The 22310-nt window shown below is 38.4% G+C and overlaps 1 protein-coding gene across 5 annotated transcripts in view; it reads right to left on the reverse strand.

The window, feature by feature from the left end:
- The window catches only part of LOC110827879 (uncharacterized), a 106279-nt gene that overhangs the window by 49235 nt on the left and 34734 nt on the right, over positions 1 to 22310 (reverse strand). Inside the window, exon 1 of one of the 5 annotated variants that reach the window (XM_022059983.2) lies at positions 1161 to 1248. The exons of the other annotated variants lie outside the window; for them this stretch is intronic. The gene's annotated coding sequence lies outside the window, so the exon portion shown is untranslated. Of the gene's footprint in view, positions 1 to 1160; positions 1249 to 22310 lie in introns of those variants that run through there. 5 annotated transcript variants of the gene reach the window in all.

A 22310-nucleotide genomic window follows, 5' to 3' on the forward strand; every position in this document is an offset into this window, starting at 1 on the left:
CGACTGCTACATTGTATTCCAGAAGTACCAAAGTCGAATTCTGAACAGTCCGCGGACTAACGTGAGGATTTTCTAGGGGTTTCCATAGTCTCTCTGGACGATAAAATTAACACGACGAAGCACAGTACTTTTCGATAAACCACGACGCTTTCATCTACTCAAGAAATTCCATACGTTTATAAAATCTTAAGGTTCATTACCGTGTCCACAAAATCTCGCTGCTGATCCCTATTCTCAGCCGGATTACATCTTACAAACATTTCTTCAAAATCTACTTTTAATATCGTACTATGATAAACGCTTAGGTCTTTCAAATCGTCTTTTCTCTTCAGGTTTTCCGATCAAACGTTTGAACGCATTCATCATCTTCACCATGATATCCGGACTAATGTTCGAATACGTTGAATCGGGACATGCTAGTCTCCTTCCAAATCCTAACATACTAACCTTTCATTTCCATATCCCCACTTCTCAAGACGATATATCTATAATCGATGCAGATTAAACAGCATAACCTAACACTCGACCAATTCATCGCTTAGTTACGTACATCATCTCTTAATTACTTGGGTAGAAAGGTAGTTACTAAATTGAAAATCGCTGTTTTCTGGGTTGTCGCGCCGTGTAATCTGGCAGACGTTTACCTACGTTTCAGGCAGCAAGAACCTCTGAAACATTCATAAACTTCTGCCAAACTGCACGGCACAGCAACCCAGAAGACATCCATCTTCATACTCACCTCCGTGAGAACAAAAAATCTCACAGTTACTAAATTAGTTCAAAAAACTCCATAGCTACTTTTTTTCGATCGCCCATCTGGCCTTATTTTTCGAGGAGCAAGATTCTTTAAAATTTAACAACGACTGCAATTTCACAAAACATGAAATATAAACACATTCATTGATGATGCGAATAAAGAAATTTAAATTACTCAAGATATTTTTTTTTCTAGTTGGAAAGACAGGAAAATTAAGTAGGCTACGAGTATATTTGGGGTTGTTAATTAATTAATTAAATCACTATTTAACTGATACAACATTTCAGTGCATAACGCATCGTATGGTTTTGAATAAAGGGAACCTATTAGGTTCAAAACAACGAACGGGTTAAATATAACGTGCAATTCATAATCAGGAAAGGCACGAAATCCTGTTGCTTACACTTCTTTGAGCCCACATCCTTATGTATCCTACCGAAGAGAGAAAACACTTTGCACTACTCAAGCAGCCCTTGTGATCACTGCACCAACTCATCACAGCACTGAATATTCTGCTCTGGTCCAGCCGCTAAAATCCACGCAATCTGCCATGCGCAGCGACTTACCCCCGCCAACCCCTGAATACTTGACCTAAAAACCACAACCATCAAGATTCATGGCATCCCATCCCATACCACCTGTGCGTGCGTGCTTCAGCATGAACAGACGAGACACGTAGCGCCATGATATTGTGATGTATTTTTATATGACACTTGTTAACACTTGATACCTACACAAACCCCCTGAGTGCGTCACACGAGATAAAATATTCCGATTTGGAACATAAATGTAGACTAGTTCGTACTTTTCCGTAAAAACGAATCTTTTATTCTCAGGAACATCCACCTTTTTTCGTGAATCGTCCACCTCGCGAACTCACTGGGGGCAATCCTTTGAACATGCCCATTAAAAGGACTAACTTGATAAATTACGGTGCGAAAAGAAATGTCGGTTTCTTCAACCACAGAAAATACAGAAGTTGACAAGAACAAAGCAAAGCCTCTGTTGATAAACCTTACTCACGCCCATAAATGTATCTTATTTTATTTTGTTGATTATGTAGCGTCGAATATAATAATATGAATAACAAACAGAAATCTGTGAAGGAAATTCAAGGACGAGGTCATGTACTAATTTGAGGTATTATGACGCCATTTGCCTAAAGAAACCGCTGTCAATACAGCCAGCCGGTCTCTGGGCTGAGATTTAAACAAGGCACGTCACAAAATCGAATCAGGAGTGTAAACCACTTTGCTACAAATTTCAGCAACTTATCTTTAGAACATTCGGTAAGTACAAATACACTACCATAAAGGACAACTAATATTTTTAATATAATGCGTATTTCAAAGTTTAAATGTTGTATTGTGCTTCTGAAATGCTATTACAATTTCAAACAAAACAATTTACGACATTAGAGCATAGCGTAAAAATCCTAGCGCATTTACCAGAATTCGAGCTTCGACCTCTGCGTGACATCAATGACGTCAGAGCAGGCAACCTTCGTGTGAGCGACGAGTTTGACTGGGTCACGACGACGGAATCCTTCGGGATACCTTTCATAATTGCACCACTGAATAGGGATTCCCTATATTTTGTCCTGTTGATTTGCAGGAACAAAAACTGGGTCTCTCACCTAAGGGGAAAAACGGACAGGAATTTTTGAGAGCAGGGTGCAAAGAAGAATATTTGGCTGGAACAGAAATAAAGTGGCAGGATATAGGCCAAAAATGCATAACGAGGGGCGGAGCGGCTCCACTTCACAAAATATTAGGAGGATGAGATCAGTGGGGCATGTAGAGCGGATGGGGAGACGAGATTTTCATGAAATTTAGTAGCTTAGCGTGGTAGATTTAGAGACTTCCATTTCATAATGTTAGGGAAAAACTAGACTTTATGGAAAATTCCATATGGTAACAATATTTTACATTTTGTCAGTATATTAAATGAGATGTAATGAAGAGTGCCCCTAGTAACGTAGTAAGAGCATTCCTATGTATCAATTACTCCTCCGTATGGCATGGACGGTTGGACACACTGTGACATTTCACCGCTAGAAGTCAGAGATATTGAGACGGCTGACAGTTCCATTTAAAACATTAATGGCGCACCATTTTGCTTTTAGTTGATTACTTTGGTAAAGTTCAAGGACTGGTAGAAACTGAAACAAATCAAAAGTATATTCATGACAAATTTCAGAGCAGATTAAATTATGGAATAGCTTATGAAATTTGAGGTTCTCAATGAGGGAAAGATGTCGATTTTGATCATACGGGCTGTAACACCGTGTAACGTAGAAATGAAGACGCCAATAGTGATGTTATATGCAGAGTTCAGATTCAAGGGTTCATCAGCGATTATGAGACGCGTGTCACAGTGACTGGAAATGATTAAAAGCTGAATGTAAATAATAAAAACGAGATTGGATCTTTATTGGTGGAGTTGCATTGGGTTCGAAGGTGTTCATCACTTTTCGGAGTAAATGACATATCAAGACACAATTATCTGTCACACGCGGGTGACTGACACCATTTGAAACCACAAGAGTGATTTCTTTCGATCGTCTTAAATTATTATTTTAATTGTCCGAGTTAGTATGACGTTTGTATAAATTATGGTAACATTATTTCTATGCCTTTATATTTTAAATTTGAACTTAAGGGACGGAAATTAAAGCCGAGAATAATTCAAACTTCCGTGTGACATACGAGAAATATGTGAACTGTCATTTCAAAACTAACCAAATGACAGTCTGAAATTAACTAAGGCGAAATGTCTCTTAGCCCATGTATATTTAATCTCTGAGACTTCGGCTCATCAATACTACATCTCGTTTTGCTTTCTGATTGGTTAGCTTGTACGCGAGCTAATCGATCTGGTTAGGTTTTAGAAAAATACATTCCTACTGTTTTGTCCAATTTAAAATCAAACGCCATGGCCGTTCCAGTTCCACAAGGACGATTCGCCCAAGTACACTTAATGGTCTGATGGAAACTGAAACGTTATCCCTTGTTTGAGTACGACAAATTGCTTTTGGCTGTCAACTGGAGGTATTCATGTTTCCACCAAGCGTAAAGTTTATGTTCCTTGCTGGATCGTAACGAAATGCGGACTTATCACTAGAAGCTACAAATTCTAATAAGTCATAAATATTATTAATTTTGTAATTCTACTTAAGGAAGCGCACGTCGCTATCTTCGAGAATTAATTAATTAATTAATTAAAAGCAAAAACAGCTGCACCTTCATGGGGGTTACAAGATCGGTACTGAACCCATGACTAGTTACAAAGCTTTTCTCGTGAGTAACAAACAGTGCCTTAAATCAGACCATTACCACTTCTTTTCACATCATTCCTAATTCATTATTCACTAGTTCCTTGTTTGAAACTGTACAATCCGAGCTATTGAATACGTCCTCAAATAAATAATAAACAGATAAGACTCCACCATTTTGGTTTACCATCCCTGAGTACGGGTTTTACCTTCACTAATCGACAGAGCCAGCTCTTTGCCTCGGCTTTTAATCCACTAAAACAGAGGCCAGGTCTCTTTGGCACCTTTTCGCTTCAGGGTTACTGCCAATTTCCGTGGTCAGTGAACGAACGTTTTCCCCAACATCGCACCTACACAGACCACAGATCGATTCCTGATGATTCTACCCAATTTCCGTAAAGGTTAATTTTAGAGTACACTTATCCTATTTCTGTAACCTCATGCCAGGCGGCGCTAGCGACACTTTCGTTTTGAACACTGAGTGGCAGGCTCTTATGCGTTTTTTCCACGAACTTTATAAAATGATGACAATGGCTAGCCAGAATCTGTGAGCTGAGGCTTGTCACGATGGGTGAACTCCGAAACTAATGAACGGATTAAAACGACATGGCGTACAGGATCTAGTCTACACCTGACGTTGCTGATGGAATCCAATTTCGATTCATATTATATATAATAAAATGCGCTTTATCGGCTAACACAACAGAACAGTCATTAAGAAGCTAACAGTCGCTCATCCGCTTAAACAATTCCATGTCCTTCATGGAAGCCGGCTCATAACAGTCAGTAACAGCTCTATCACGAAATAGATGAGTACAGTCCACAATGTCAATTTTAATATTATACACCCACTTAAACCTAGATCTCTCAGCTCCCCCCCCCCAATCCATGTACCATTTCTTACATTTCTAGCCTTTTACGTTGAGAAATGGATAGTCCATGCCAAATCCCAAAGGTAGAAGACCACACTTGCGAAGGAAAAACTCGTTATGTAGAATATAAAACCTCATAAATATTTATAACTTTTATTTATTTCCTTACTTATTATTTGTGGTTTAACGATGCTGTCAGTACATAGCACTAAATACCGTCAAGTATTTGTGTGATTAATTAAAAACGTGCTGGAATTTGAGATACTATACCTGAATTTGCCTGGAGGGACTGAGGAAAACCTTATCCAGGATACCCGGTCTCTAGGGCGAGATTTTAACCAGGGATGTAAAAAGAATATGAAGCGGGAATTCTAACCACTCGGCCGCGAAGTTCGGTATAAATTTCATCAAAACATTTTTCGATGTGGTATGTAACTAATGACAAGCAACAAAAAATATACAATAATTTTTCCTCATTTAGCTTTATCAACTACTAACTTGTAAGTGAGATTTCAGATTTTCAAGATTGAAAGTGTGAAGATGAGTGTTCACCGAGTAGTCCGGTAGAAGTAGAAGGAAACTTCAGAGATGCCTCCTTCATCAAGGAAATCCGCAATATCCCGGAAGACAGTCATCTTTACACTGATGTTAATAATTTTAGTGGTAATTCTAGGTGGAACACTTCTGCATTGGATGAATTAAGCGAAAGAAACGAAGATACTGATTTGTACGAACATCAAGACCACGGAGTGACAAAAATTATTATGAAAACAATTGGTACCCTTGTTACCAGTTTAGTGAAATTACAAACAGAGTATTCTACCCCTAACACTACTGAACTTTATTGCACATATTTTGGTTTTTTAACGTCACCGACGGCTCCAAATTTGCAGTAGCCAAATTTCTTTACCCACAAATTGTTCTTCAATTCCTCCCCCTGTCACCGGATTCTAATATTGTTATGGCAGCCGAATTAAGGAAAATGAAATAAGCAAAACAAGGAACAGGCATGGGAGAGATGAGAAAATTTCTGTCCAAAATTTAACCAAAAAGTCTGATACGGAATAAGATTTGGAAGACTCTGGGGAGGATGGAAAAATTATATCAAAAAGGAATTTATTAGATAAATATGATCTGATGGATTCAACTAGCTCAGGACAGGGTCCAATGCCAAGTTTTTAGAACACTCTGAGGAAACTCTGACTTGCCTAAATGCAGTAGTTTATTTTTCACCAACAGAATAATGATACAGTTTATAAAGCACAGGCTACACTGTGGAGTTAGTAAGTTGTCTAGCTATAGATCGTATTTCAGGAGACTGTTTGTCTCTCTTCACAAAACAAAACGATTTTAAAAAGAAAATTATAAAATTACAAAAGCTGACCATTGGCAAATCCATCCCAATTGACGTCATCACCTGTAACCCTCTTCATCATTAGGTTCACAGTAAAATAACCTGATGTTAAACCAAAGAAACAAAGGATAATCCTACGTACAAGAGATGACGACCCTCTCCTACTTTGTTCTTCTGCATGATCACCTTTATGTCCTAAATTCGATTAAAGTCGATATACAGGATCGGTTTTCATCTGCCAGTACAAAAGAGAGGCTGCATTGCTACTATGGAGGAGTTTTCAGTGAGATCGATAAAATTCGGTTGCACGACGCGGCGCCTAGCTAACATGGCGGCTGCCGCGTGAACTACACTCCGCTTTGTAGCACAATGTGCCTACTTTGGAGGCGGGACAAAGTTTGATGTCTGCTGAAAGAGAAACACGCAGCAGCCACTGTTTCTGTGGAATAAAACGTTGAATACGCCTCCAAGGAGGCCAGACTGCCGCTGAGAACAACCGTATCGCTCGTCTCCCTTGAAATCATGCAGTTCCTCAATAGATTCTCTGTTATTACACAACCCAAAAGTTCATACCTGTGTTCACAATAGCATGCCTCTTGAAAATTAATTCTGTAAGAATTTTTTTAATATTATACACCAACATTAGCATGCGTCTTAAAAGTGTTGCCTTATCATGAAGTTTTCCGAAAAATAACATTTATGAAAATTTCTCATTTACAATGTACGTAGTAATAGTCTATATTACACATTGAGCCTCATGGACAATGTTTCACCGAGGCTCGTACATGGTGTGATGACGATGATGATGAATATCATTATCATTTTATATGATAAGCAAGTGCTAGCTGATAGCTTGGTGGGTCGGTTGGTTGGTGATCGTTTGCTCTTAAGGTGTGTTTACTAGTTCAGATTTTTGGTCATTTGTGACGTGCAATTAATTTAAAAAATGTACTATTATCTGAAATCATTACCTTTTAAATTATCGTGCAGTTTTGTTTAACAAGTATCCGCTAAAACTATAATACTTAGGGTACTATGAACACAGAATGTTCTTCTTGATCAGTGGCATTCAACCTGGGGTACGCGTAACTCCGGGGGTACGCGAAGACATCTTAGGGGGTACGTGAAATTTAAAAATAAAATACTATTTTATGATAAGCACTGATTAATCAGGGCCAGATTTAATACATTATTTTGGATGTAATTTATTTAATTTATTTTAGATGTAGATTATATACTATGTATAACTTGAATTACACACCAAAAACTTTGGGGGTACAAAGTTGAAGAGAAATTATATCTGGGGGTACGCGAACAAAAAAGGTTGAATGCCACTGTGCTAGATTATAAACACGGAACTCTGTTCCACTCTTACATTCCCCTAGTGACGTTATTCTCAGATGCTGTGACATTACACAGGTGTGCACTAATGGCTGTCCAGATGAAATGCTGGGATTGTAATTGACACATTAGATGTCTCTTTTCGAGTAAGAAATGGGGAGAGGGGGGGATGGCTTGAAAGATAGGAGAGAGGGTAGCTGATCTGTTGTGTTGGTTGAAGGATGAGGTCACTGGTGTGATGTTCCGCCGTCTAGCCATGCTGTCTCCGTGGCAAAGTTTGATGTTGAGATTTCAGGTCCTCAAAGCAGAGAATATGAAGATATGAGCTAGATAACGCGACGCAACAAACCAGAAGACAGCGGTCTTTGGCGTTACATCGTGTTTTATGTTGTGTTCTAATACGAGTCTAGAAAGCTCAGGAAAGTGATTCAGGCGGACGATGGTAGAAATTATTCTCACTGCTTCTAACTTCCATACATTTATACAGGGTCTCTATTTGCCGACGATATCAGCATCAGATTATACATGGCCAAAAAATATGACGATTAATGATAAACAATTAAAAAGGATGTTACAGGAACTGGTCGTCGCTTGCTTTAGGGTACTATCCTGACGGTATGTAACCAGACACTCTGACAAAAACCACGAAAAACCCTCAGTCAATATAGCCATCATCCGGTCGAGATTTAAAACGTTTGGGCTGAACCAGAAACAAGCTTGTAAGACTACCCATTGAAGTCAAATAATAAACATCACCATTCTTTGAGAATTTACATTCCTTTATGATCTCCATTTATGCACATTTATACGGTTGTTTGGTCTCTCTGTGTCTAATTCTTATGACATGGCAGAAATAAGCGTCAAATTTCGTAATTTGGCGTGAAATGGGATACACGTCTGTCAAGATTAGATGGATTTGTTATATTATCCTTGGTTCTTATGTAAGACTCAGTGATTATCCGTTGGGGAAGATAGTTTTCTAACTTCGAAATAACTTCCATGAGCTGCATTTTTGGTAGCAGTAATAGGCTATAATATGTTAATACTGCCTCTTAAAACTGATGAGTGGTAAGTATCATTATTTCGTTAAATATGTCCTATTAAAACATTATTCAAATGAGAATTGTATATCATAATATGGTACAAAATCACGAAATATGTAACATTTACCGAGGTAATTTATAAAAATTGAGATTCGCGTAATGGAAGCTGAATTTAACCATTATAAGCTAAAATTAAATTTATCCTTCAAGTTTTAGTGTAAACAACTCAATACCAACTTTCAGCAAAACCCGTTTAATAGCTTCGGAGGCGAAACACGCGAACATACTTAACTCCCAATTAAGAGTTTTATTTACACATTTCGTGCGAGAAATTAATATAAACCAGCAATACAAATCATTCCAAAATCATGTAAGTTAATGCACCGACCATGCAGCATCATATCTCTACTTGTGGCTAGGAGCGAACTGTTCAATCATTGTTCCACACTGTCTAACTCCTAACTTATCTCATCTGCTGTCCGATGACCTACTTTACAGTTGCAGAACTTCATAGAGGATGTCTGTCGCTGGAAGGAATTTCCACTGTTAAGATGAGTTAAGAAGATACGAGTCCCATTGTGACTGCGTTTCTGTCTGATGCAACTTCACAAATGTTACAGGCCTAAACGGCGGAGAGAGATTATCTTAAACAAAGGCGTCTGCGAGCATCGAATAAGGGATTTAGCAACGCATGCGCAGAATCAATGCGGAATTTTCAACTGCTGAGGGCGGATTTGTTTGAATTTCGTTACAATGGGTTGTTTCTGGGTGTTTAGGTGAGTTATGACGCGAGCATGCGCAGTGATTGGCACCATTTTGGCAAATCTAACATAAAGCCGAAGTTATTCTAAAAGATATATGAGCATTCAATCCTTACTTAAAAGGAAACACAACACTCCACCATTACAAAGATCAGCTGGCTAATGTTACATGATGGATGTTTACTGTGAGAAGAATACGAATCCCATAAACACATTCTATGGGCAAGATGTGACTTACTTATTGTTGAAGTAGCTTGTACACATAATTACCAGTAGATTTCAAATGATTAACCAGTCAGTCTGCAGTCCAGTTACTTTCATATACCTCCAACGATGTTATTATAACCGTCTCCCTAGCTACACCACGTATTTCCCATGGTTTTCCCCAGTTACAGTAATTATAGTAATAAAACCTTCTGGTCATTCTACTTTTACTAATTTATTGCATTAATTACATATAAGGGGACTAATTACGTCTGTTTATTAAATATACTTTTTGTGTGTGGTTAAAATTAAATTGTTCGCCTATAATATCGATTTTCAAATCTGATAGTGTTTATTCTTAAATTTTGCTTCCAATTTAATATTATTACTTTATAAAAGGCACTTTAACAGTGATAGCATCAGAACATTTCTAAATTCCATTTCCGACAATTTAAAACGAAGAATGTAACTAGAATTCGCCAGCTTTTCCATTAACCTCCCTGCCATTCTGCCGCGTTCACGCTGGAGTCCACTGCACTCCATAAATTAGACAGTGAATTAGTCAGACAGTCAGCTAGTTGGCCAATCAGGTGCTGTGCCAGATATTCTGAGCAACGGAATCGCATATAAGCAAGGGGCCCTATTTAATTACACGTTGTAACATCATGTTACACGTAAAACATATGTCTGGGCGCAGTTGTGGCACTGGGATGCAATATGGAGACACTGCGTCTCCCCATCTAGTGACGTCACACATTGCAAGCCGATGCTCGATGCAGTACAGACGATCCATAAAAGAACTGAATGAGAACACTTGGTCTTTGGCAGAAATAACTCTGGTTCAGAGATTTCAAGACATTATTACTTTTCTATGAAAGACCACAAGAGGACACCCTCTTATAAAGTTAACATTCCCCCAAATTTCTATCTTTATTTCTTAGTAGATTCTCACTTGCTCCAACCGTGACATGCAGTTACATGTTTGTGGGATGTTTCATAAATAATTTGCATTCCGAATGGAAAGGGATCAAATACAACTTCTGGGTAGTCTGGTAGAAGTTTACCGACGTTTCAGCAGTGTTTGCTGTCTCCATCATCAGGGAGATCACCATCTGTGGTACTTGTGATGTTCTCCGAACGTTCATTTTATTTCGGCCACAGAAGTCCGCATATTCTGTTCGTAGATGCAATTCCTCTGACCGTCCGAAAACCCCTCATCCTGCCGCCCCTGCCTCAATACTGCACCCTCTTTCACCACAATCTAATCGAAACTCGGTAAAAAGTTGCAAATCTCTTATGGGAATTAAAGAGATGGATAGTTTCAGGGGTATAATGGTAGGGGTTGAAATTCAAAAGGGATTGAAAGACAGAGAAATGGGGGTTGAAAATAAAATGTATAAAAATCTATATTCGTAAATGCATGCTGCATTAATATCCTTCCTAAACCAAGAAGGGGACTATAAAAGAAAAATCACCCTCACCCCTTTCTAACCCTTATATATGCAGGTTAGGTTATTGTACCATTCGTACACACACACACACATAATAAAAATGCAACCGAGTCTAAAGAATTCGAATTAATTTTTTTTCGTACAAAATTGTACTGCAGAATTCTAGTTGCGGCACAACAAACCGTGAATGAAATCAATTATCATATTATTTTCTTTACTGAATAAAAAAAAACATTCCACCCGCAAGAAAACAAGATCAATAACACGTGCTCAAGTTAAACGGGCGGGGGGGGGAAACTTTTTCAGTTTTTCAATTAAGAATTTCTCCTTTATTTTATAGTACATTCATCTCAGATACAGCCTAAATGTAATAAAGGTCGCAGTGTTATAAATTCGACTGATGAAAGTAATCGTAATTTATTTTTCCGTGCAGAGTGAGGATATTTTGAGGCTGTGCCGCTAGGACAGGAAAACGCGGCAAGCGACGAAGTGATTGCACACAGCGGTAAAGCCATGCCGCCAGCACAGTCACCAAATACCCTTACTGTAGCCTACTTAGTTAAATACACACCACATAAGAAAATGTTTCAAATATAAGTTACAGACAGGAACATATATTTAGTTATGTGTCTGTCTTTCGCAGGAGGAGCAGTTTATTTTTAACTTGTATCAGATTGTAAATATAATTAAATAAATATATATATATATATAGATGATCGATAAAATTAAATCTGCTACATACTTCACACACAGAAGAAGGCAATGGCAAACCACTTCTGGATCATCTGCCAAGAACGTATATGAACAGGTCCCAGTCCGAGAAAAGGTTGGAAGGATCCTGTTCATATGGACCTGTCGTCAGACAGAACACTAAATAATAATAAGATGAGGTGGTCTAGCGGTTAGAACGCTGACCTTGTAATCCTGGGGTCTCGGGTTCGATTTCCGGCTGTGCCCGAGTTTATAACTTGTGTTGGGCAAGGCCGTGGTCTAGGCAACACGAAGTTTTCCTCCGGGGGCTTCCCCGATTTCTCCGTGGCATCCCATTCACACACAGAAGAAGGCAATGGCAAACCACTTCTGGATCATCTGCCAAGAACGTATATGAACAGGTCCCAGTCCGAGAAAAGGATGGAAGGATCCTCTTCATATGGACCTGTCGTCAGACAGAACACTCAATAATAATAAGATGAGGTGGTCTAGTGGTTAGAACGCTGGCCTTGTAATCCTGGGGTCTCGGGTTCGATTCCCGGCGGTGCCCGAATTTATAACTTGTGTTGGGCAAGGCCGTGGTCTAGGCAACACGGAGTTTTCCTCCGTGGCATCCCAACAATTACTCCATTCACACACAGAAGCAGGCAATGGCAAACCACTTCTGGATCATCTGCCAAGAACGTATATGAACAGGTCCCAGTCCGAGAAAAGGATGGAAGGATCCTGTTCATATGGACCTGCCGTCAGACAGAACACTAAATAATAATAATAATAACATACTTTGCAATGCGAAGCCCGTGTACCAAATTTTACCGGAATCCTATAAATGGATTCGGACCAAAACGTGACGACGGTTCATATATTCTCTCTCTAATAAGAACAAACTTTAAAAACTTCTCATAAATAACGCAAACAAATGGAAAGATACTGATACGATACTTTAGTTCCATTCAGTAACCTTACGTAGATCTGAATTTGAATTTTAGGTACAGCGAACAAAGCTGCCCTGTGGATTCCATTACGCAAAGCTGACGTCGATGTTTCAGTACCTGCTTTCCTATCCCAGCCTTCCAAACAAAACACGAAGGAAGAATCTCATAACGAAACCAGAATGGTGCACACCACGTCCTTACTTTGCTCCGCGCTTTAATTAAACAGTGGCTGGAACAGATAGACATTATGGGGTGGTTCGTCAGTTCGTACCTGATTGGTCGCCTTAAATATTGAAGTGTTTCAGGTCCTGTGCGAGCTCATCAGTCTGCTTTTCGAGATTAACTTATTTATTATGAAAACGAAGAATAGGGGTAGACAAAGTGTCCAGCAGGGGTCCACAAACGTTTCAAGACCTGGGGCCACGTTCACCTCACGGGCCGTAATTTTATAAACGACAATTTATTGACTCTTCATAGAATAAACTTAGTCCTGTAAACTAGTACTAACATTAATTGTTAGGAAATTGGAGAAGGTGTTAAAGGTTTGGAAATTAATTAACACCAAGGCATCGAATTTCGATAAGCTAACCTTCCACATCTGGAATTTCACTCTTCGAAATAAACCATGTTTATTGTTAAAAACTAAGGCGCTGTAGGGATTACGATGTAATGGAACATTTTCATGGTACGTTGTTAGAAACAAATGCCCACCGTTCCATTCAGTTGCATGTACTGTGCCCTGTTGGTAGTGATAAGAACTTCTCTCCACATCCGACATCTGAAGAGCGGCTTGCGTCACTGACTGTTATCGTCTTTAATTATTAGTTTGAAATACAAGTTACATTAACTTTAGCATGCAAACCTGTATCTCTGCACGCAAAAAACAGTTCATTTCACATTCAAAGTTGTATATAGTACGTACCAGAAACAAAAGACAAAGACGTTTGTGTTTAAAACTCTGTAAACTGCAAGTTTCTAACGTTCAGGATTAAAAATTTCGGAGATTGTTCTTGTAGATACAACAGATATTTTTAAATAAACTGACGAGTGACATTAAATACAATACGTATGAAACATTCTTGCCCAATTTTTTCGTTCATTTCCACAAGGATAGCCGAATTAAAACAAAAACCTCTTCAAGGCACATCGAACTAACTCCATTTCACAAAATCCAGCCAGCTGAATCCAATCCGCACGTTAGCGCTTCACTTTTCTAAAATAAATATATTTTCTAATTATACCATCTACGCCCAGGTACCTAAAGTTATCTCTACTTGTTCAGGGTTTCCAAACGAAACTTTGTACGCAATTGATTTCCCCAGAGCATTCTGTATCATCATCTTTGTTGATGTAATCACGCTAACAGTATTAGACGGAACCCTCTTTATGGAATTTTCTCCAGTGTTTTAGCACTGCAGAATGGCACGTGCGCTCCTGTGTCACGGCGTCTGGAGGCGTCTTCCGGCCATGGTAATATACCAGTGACTATCGGAATCTCCTCTCAGTACCACGGAAATTTATAATATTCCTTCACCAATAACAGCGAGACAGTGCATTCCTCTAACAATGATCTTATACATAACTAGGCCAATGTATATAGAAAAAATAATATAACAAGTTTGGAAACGTCCGTACAGCGTAACAATTCTGGCGCAGTCTCTAAAATCCGAAATGTTACCTTTGCAAACAACGAAAGTGATGACAGACTTGTCCGGGTGAATAGTTAGGTAAGGCAAGGTAAGGTTAGGTTACGTTGGGTTGGGCCAAAAATATTCAAAACCTGTAAAAATTACAAAATCGACTAAATAGTTCATGAAAATAAAAAGATTCAAAATATTTTAAAATTATAAGAATTTCTAAAATTGACCAAATAAATATTTTAAAAAATTTTGAAAATTACAAAATTTCCAAAATTGGCTAAAAATCTCCAGGTAACCACTGTAATCAGGAGGGATTCCGCAGGCATGTTTATTTCCATGTTAATGTCCCTTACTGCTGTCCGAGTAACCAAAACTGGGCTTCGATGTCTGGGGGTAGACAGTAAGAAGCTAACAGGCGAATTCTTGTAACTATGATTGTATCGGTAACGACACATACCAAGAAAACGTAATGGAATCCAATGTAGCAACTGAGAAAACCTGGAAACCTCAATCAGGATAGCTTGTGATATGGTCAAAATACAATTCAATACAAGTGCTTAAACTGACCCGATCCGTACAAAACAGTCCCTCGTTACGAACCCCTGCGGTTAAAACATTCAACCAACTACAAGAAAAGAAAGGATGAATAAAGGAAAAATGTCGAGCGAATGATGAATAAATGCGACGACGTATTCATACCACGAATAAGAAACAACTACGATCTCTCGTGGGGACAAAAACAGGTCTCGAAGGAAGAAAAAGGAAGGTGCATCCCCTTTTCGTGCGGCCGTGGTTATGAAGGCATTGTCGAAAGATTGCTGATGTCATCCGGCCACTTAGCTCGTTGTTGATAAAGGCATTTCTTGATTAATTACATGCATTATATAAACACTCTGGGGGTTCTTATGTGTTTACAGCCCTTCACGAACATGTGCTTCCACGCCACACAACCACCTCTCCCGATACAGACAGTAAACATAAGGGATAATTACATCACACTTTCCCGAAGTAATGTTGAATAATCTTAACCGAAGATCAGAAAGTTCCTCTGTTAATCGACATGGCTAGAAACATTTACCTTTTTGAAGATTTCGGTCTTCTGGGTTGTTGCGCAGTGTAGTCTGGTCGATGTTAACCAACGTTTCAGAGGTAACACTGCCTCTGAAACGTTGGGTAACATCGACCAGACTACACAGCGCAACAACCCAGAAGACAGAAATCTTCATACTCATCGCCCTGATGACGGAGGCAGTATGACCTCCGAAACGTTGGTAAACATCGACCAGACTACACAGCGCAACAACCCAGAAGCCAGAAATCTTCATACTCATCGCCCTGATGACGGAGGCAGTATGACCTCCGAAACGTTGGTAAACATCGACCAGACTACACAGCGCAACAACCCAGAAGCCAGAAATCTTCATACTCATCGCCCTGATGACGGAGGCAGTATGACCTCAGAAAAGTTGGTAAACATCGACCAGACTACACAGCGCATCAACGCAGAAGACAGAAATCTTCATCGCCATAGTCACGCTTTATCACGCATTGTTTAATTTCGACATCTTTCGACTCTTCTGGCCACATCTCGTCACGCCTTTACAGTAAATCACGCCAGGTCACGCTTTGTCACGCTTAGTCACGTTTGCTCACGCTTTTAAGTCAACGTCACAATTTCACTCTTATTGTGATCACTTGCCACGACGTGAGCGCAGCTCACGCATAGACACGCTTTGTCACGCTTGAGCACGCGTGATCACCGTGTCACGTTTCAGCACGCCTACCTTATGTTACGTGCGCCTCGATTATTTTTGGCTACATTGCAATACGATAGAAGTACCCAGTAGTTAGGTTAGCATGTGTAGGGCTAGGTTAGGTTAGGTTAGGTTAGGTTAGGTTAGGTTAGGTTTGTATATTTTGTTACGTTCTGTAATATTATGAAACTTTTGTGACAATGCGACACTTATGGCCACAATTCGTCATGCCGTTACAGTAGGTCACGACTAGTCACGCTTTGTCACGCGTTGTCACGCATTGTTTAATTTCGTCATCTTTCGACTCTTCTGACCACATCTCGTCACGCCTTACAGTAAATCACGCCTAGTCATGCTTTGTCACGCTTAGTCACGCTTTGTAAGTCTTCGTCACAATTTCACTCTTATTGTGATCACTTGCCACGACGTGAGCGCAGCTCACGCATAGTCACGCTTTGTCACGCTTGAGCACGCGTGATCAACATGTCACGTTTCAGCACGCCTAACTTATGTTACGTGCGCCTCGATTATTTTTGGCTACATTGCAATACGATAGAAGTAGCCAGTGGTTAGGTTATCATGTGTTGGGTTGGGTTAGGTTAGGTTAGGTTACGTTAGGTTAGGTTAGGTTAAGTTAGGTTAGGTTAGGTTATTTTTTTTAAATTTCAATTTTTTCGAAAATTTTCGAAAAATTGAAAAACGTGGGAAATCGTCCAAGCGCACAAAATCAAAAAATTTTCAAAAATTCTGAATTCAATTTTTTTACGAAAATTTCGAAAATCTGTAGTTTTCTCTGCGTTTCATGCAATTTGCAGCCACTTTCAATTTTTTTAAAAATTTCGAAAAATTTTAAAAATTTCAATTTTTTCGAAAATTTTCGGAAAATCGAAAAACAGGAAATCGTCGAAGAAGCTAGGTTAGGTTAGGTTAGGTTAGGTTAGGTTAGGTTAGGTTAGGTTAGGTTAGGTTAGGTTAGGTTAGGTTAGGTTAGGTTAGGTTAGGTTAGGTTAGGTTAGGTTAGGTTAGGTTAGGTTAGGTTAGGTTAGGTTAGGTTAGGTTAAGTTAAGCAAGTTAAGTTAAGTTAAGTTAAGTTAAGTTAAGTTAAGTTAAGTTAAGTTAAGTTAAGTTAAGTTAAGTTAAGTTAGGTTAGGTTAGGTTAGGTTATTTTTTTTTAAATTTCAATTTTTTCGAAAATTTTCGAAAAATCGAAAAACGTGGGAAATCGTCCAAAAAGCGCACAAAACCAAAAAATTTTGAAAAAATCTGAATTCAAATTTTTTTTCGAAAATTTCGAAAATCTTTATTTTTCTTCGCGTTTCATGCCATTTGCAGCCACTTTTAATTTTTTTAAAATTTCAAAAAATTTTGAAAATTTTATTTTTTTCGAAAATTTTCGAAAAATCGAAAAACGTGGGAAATCGTCCAAAAAGCGCACAAAACCAAAAAAATTTCAAAAATTCTGAATTCAAATTTTTTTCGAAAATCTGTAGTTTTCTCTGCGTTTCATGCAATTTGCAGCCACTTTTAATTTTTTTAAAAATTTCGAAAATTTTTAAAAATTTCAATTTTTTCGAAAATTTTCGGAAAATCGAAAAACAGGAAATCGTCGAAGAAGCTAGGTTAGGTTAGGTTAGGTTAGGTTAGGTTAGGTTAAGTTAAGTTAAGTTAAGTTAGGTTAGGTTATTTTTTTTTAAATTTCAATTTTTTCGAAAATTTTCGAAAAATCGAAAAACGTGGGAAATCGTCCAAAAAGCGCACAAAACCAAAAAAATTTGAAAAAATCTGAATTCAAATTTTTTTTCGGAAATTTCGAAAATCTATATTTTTCTTCGCGTTTCATGCCATTTGCAGCCACTTTTAATTTTTTTAAAATTTCAAAATTTTTTGAAAATTTTAATTTTTTCGAAAATTTTCGAAAAATCGAAAAACTTAAGAAATCGTCCAAAAAGCGCACAAAACCAAAAAAATTTCAAAAATTCTGAATTCAAATCTTTTTTCGAAAATTTCGAAAATCTGTAGTTTTCTCTGCGTTTCATGCAATTTGAAGCCATTTTTAATTTTTTTAAAATTTCGTAAATTTTTGAAAATTTCAATTTTTTCGAAAATTTTCGAAAAATCGAAAAACGTGGGAAATCGTTCGAAAAGCTAGGTTATGGTTAGGTTAGGTTAGGTTAGGTTAGGTTAGGTTAGGTTAGGTTAGGTTATGTTATGTTATGTTATGTTATGTTATGTTGTTATGTTAGGTTAGGTTAGGTTTGTATATTTTGTAGCGTTCTGTAATATGAAAATTTTTGTGACGATGCGACACTTATGGTCACAATTCGTCACGCCGTTACAGTAGGTCACGACTAGTCACGTTTTGTCACGCATTCTTTAATTTTGTCATCTTTCGACTATTCTGACCTCATCTCGTCACGGCTTTAAAGTAAATCACGCCTAGTCACGCTTTGTCACGCTTTGTCACGCATGGTCACGCTTAGTTTAATTTCGACATCTTTCGACTCTTCTGGCCACATCTCGTCACGCCTTTACAGTAAATCACGCCTAGTCACGCTTTGTCACGCTTTGTAAGTCTTCGTCACAATTTCACTCTCATTGTGATCACTTGCCACGACGTGAGCGCAACTCACGCATAGTCACGCTTTGTCACGCTTGAGCACGCGTGATCAACATGTCACGTTTCAGCACGCCTACCTTATGTTACGTGCGCCTCGATTATTTTTGGCTACATTGCAATACGATAGAAGTAGCCAGTGGTTAGGTTATCATGTGTTGGGTTGGGTTAGGTTAGGTTAGGTTAAATTAGGTTAGGTTAGGTTAGGTTAGGTTTGTATATTTTGTAGCGTTCTGTAATATTATGAAAATTTTGGTGACGATGCGACACTCATGGCCACAATTCGTCACGTCGTTACAGTAGGTCACGACTAGTCACGCTTTGTCACGCGTTGTCACGCATTCTTTAATTTTGTCATCTTTCGACTATTCTGACCTCATCTCGTCACGCCTTTACAGTAAATCACGCCTAGTCACGCTTTGTCACGCATGGTCACGCTTTGTCTAATTTCGACATCTTTCGACTCTTCTGGCCACATCTCGTCACGCCTTTACAGTAAATCACGCCTAGTCATGCTTTGTCACGCTTAGTCACGCTTTGTAAGTCTTCGTCACAATTTCACTCTTATTGTGATCACTTGCCACGACGTGAGCGCAGCTCACGCATAGTCACGCTTTGTCACGCTTGAGCACGCGTGATCAACATGTCACGTTTCAGCACGCCTACCTTATGTTACGTGCGCCTCGATTATTTTTGGCTACATTGCAATACGATAGAAGTAGGCAGTGGTTAGGTTATCATGTGTTGGGTTGGGTTAGTTTAGTTTAGGTTAGGTTAGGTTAGGTTAGGTTAGGTTTGTATATTTTGTTACGTTCTGTAATATTATGAAAATTTTTGTGACGATGCGACACTTATGGCCACAATTCGTCACGCCGTTACTTTAGGTCACGACTAGTCACGCTTTGTCACGCGTTGTCACGCATTGTTTAATTTCGTCATCTTTCGACTCTTCTGACCACATTTCGTCACGCCTTACAGTAAATCACGCCTAGTCACGCTTTGTCACGCTTAGTCAAGTTTGTTCACGCTTTGTAAGTCTTCGTCACATTTCGACATTTAGGTTAGGTTAGGTTTGTGTATTTTGTTACGTTCGGTAATGTTTTGAAAACAACGTCAAGTGATTTTAAAGTAAAAATGTACATGTTGGGTTCCTGTTGCCGTATCTGGTATAGAATAATTTAATACGGGCAGGTGACCAATGGTTTGAAGATTGAGAACATAAACATTATTTCACAGCTTTTAAAACAGGTGCACAACATTGCAGTGCCTTTAATCCGACACTGGTCTTCATAAAATGCAAATTCCTAGGCCGCTTTGCATTCTTATCTTCCTCCGTCGTATTTTATTTCTACCCATCTGTCATTTATTTAACAACCCTGTCACAACTTAACTATATAGCTTACAACTTATTATTAATAAATGATGAATTTTTAAAGCATATGGAAAGAATTTGTTGTGGTCTAATGTAAAATATATCACGGCGTTTGCTGGAGTTACTAAAGAAACACCCAGCAGCATAGCCAGTCTGTTGGCCGAGATGTGAACCCGAGATCTTTGGCTTTCATCGTTTTCTCATCAAGTTTCATCTCTGCGTACGTTTTAATAATATTAAAGAGTTGTGGTGAGATGGGCTAATGAGAATCACGATAGATTCAAATATGAAACATCAGCAGAGAAAACCCGATACACTCGAAAGAAAACATGGCCGACTTCTATATTATCTAATACAAATCCCACATGGACTGTTCCACGATTATACCCGGGAAAATTTCATAGTTGCTCATTTGGCCACTAAAATTTGCCTTCATTAATGTCAAAGATTAATTACCGTGTTCACAAAAAAAACCCACTGGATTCCATCTTGAATATATTCCATCCTTCTCAGGCACTGTTTGTCTAGTCTAGTAAAATGGCCCGTAAATTACAACGGGGAATGATATGCTTCACATCTTCATCACTCACCCCCTTCATTCGTTTCCTTCATACCTTCATCTCTTTCACAAGTCCTAAACGCTATCTAATGGGAGCATTACTTTGCCATCTAGAGCCATTACTGAGAAACTGCACAGTCATAAGGAGTACCAAATTTTATATATATATATATATATATATATATATATATATATACACTTAAGAATCAGTTACCTTCCCCTAATTAACACAGATTGATTGAGCATGCTTTGGATCCATTCCTGTAACCGGACAATTAGGTTTTACGGAAATAATCATCTGCCAAATGTCACATCTCACTCAGCCAATGCACGAGGTGAAAGGACACAGAGATCTCAATTGTGTATCCCCGTTGCACTTTGGAATAAGATTAGATGGGAAAGTTTTGACATTGTGAAAAAACGACTGTGCCCCCCTCACTGGGATATTGAAAATATAAAATTATAAGCTGCAGAAAGTTTGTTGCTTACGAATTGTTTCTGGCTTGCATCAGAAGTGATTGCCCTGGAGGGATGGCCGTCAGGCGACACAGAGAGAGCAACATTCCGACAAACAAAATCTTTTGTGCGGATGAAGAAGACTTCGTACCATTAAATGGAAAATAACTCAGAAAATACGACATAGAAAATGTCACAAAACCTCTTGAGAGAGAAACTCAGAGACGAGATTCAAAATAAATCATCTTCCAAGTATTCTGTCGCGATATCCTTCAAAATATTATTTGTTACGTATTAACCCCAGAGAAATAGCAGGAAAGAAAAAATGCTTGAAAAAAAATCAACTACTGAAGTCTCATTCAGATTTCTCCCTTCTTGAAAAATATCTTCGAAAAGAAATTCTCTCATTCATTATTCAGGCCAAATTCGTTTATTAATATCAGTAGTCCGAGAGTAATTTGTAAGGGTTATATGTGTTCAGCGTCTTCACTGAATCATCGACATGAATAGTACACGTAATTTATGATTCCTAAACATTTTTTTTTCTACACTCTCGTTGAAAACAGATTCTTTTATATTACGGGACGAGCTTTTGTATACATTGCCCATGCATTAAGTGTTCTGTTCTTAGAACTATCGTTCCACACAGTCATCAAATGCGACCTTCCAGATATTTCTTTGGGTCCGTAAACTGAAGAAGCAACATATGGGAGGCCACGGACTTCAAACTGATAAACTGACAAATTCAATGAAAACATTGTATGATCTGAAGATTTCACGGCGTCTAAGTATAATAAATTCTTCAATGTAAATATGTTTGGAAAAACAAGACATTAATTTCTATGAAACGGGAACAGATAAAACAACTCTTCTTGCAACACGATAAGTAACTGAGATTGTGTAGTAAAACAGACACAGTTCTCGAAGAATGACGCAAATCCATTGCCCTATAGAAATTCACAAAAATAACTTTATTATTAAAGTATTTTAAATTTGCTCTATTACCGCTCGTTCGTACAATAACCTGAACTTCGCCATTCTGTATTTAAAATAAATTTACGTGAACGAAACTCATATACTGTAAAAAGAGCCTACCTATATAATAAAAGTAAATTTTGTCCCGCTATACGCCATGTAAGCGCTTGGGGTGAGTGGAGGTATAGCTCCTCTCTTCCTTGACCTCGGCACTAGATGGGGGTGAGTGGTCAGCAT

Source organism: Zootermopsis nevadensis, unplaced genomic scaffold, assembly GCF_977971745.1.
Source record: "Zootermopsis nevadensis isolate Lab colony 2312 unplaced genomic scaffold, Znev_1.0 Znev_ptg000003l, whole genome shotgun sequence".
Lineage (NCBI taxonomy): Eukaryota > Metazoa > Arthropoda > Insecta > Blattodea > Termopsidae > Zootermopsis > Zootermopsis nevadensis.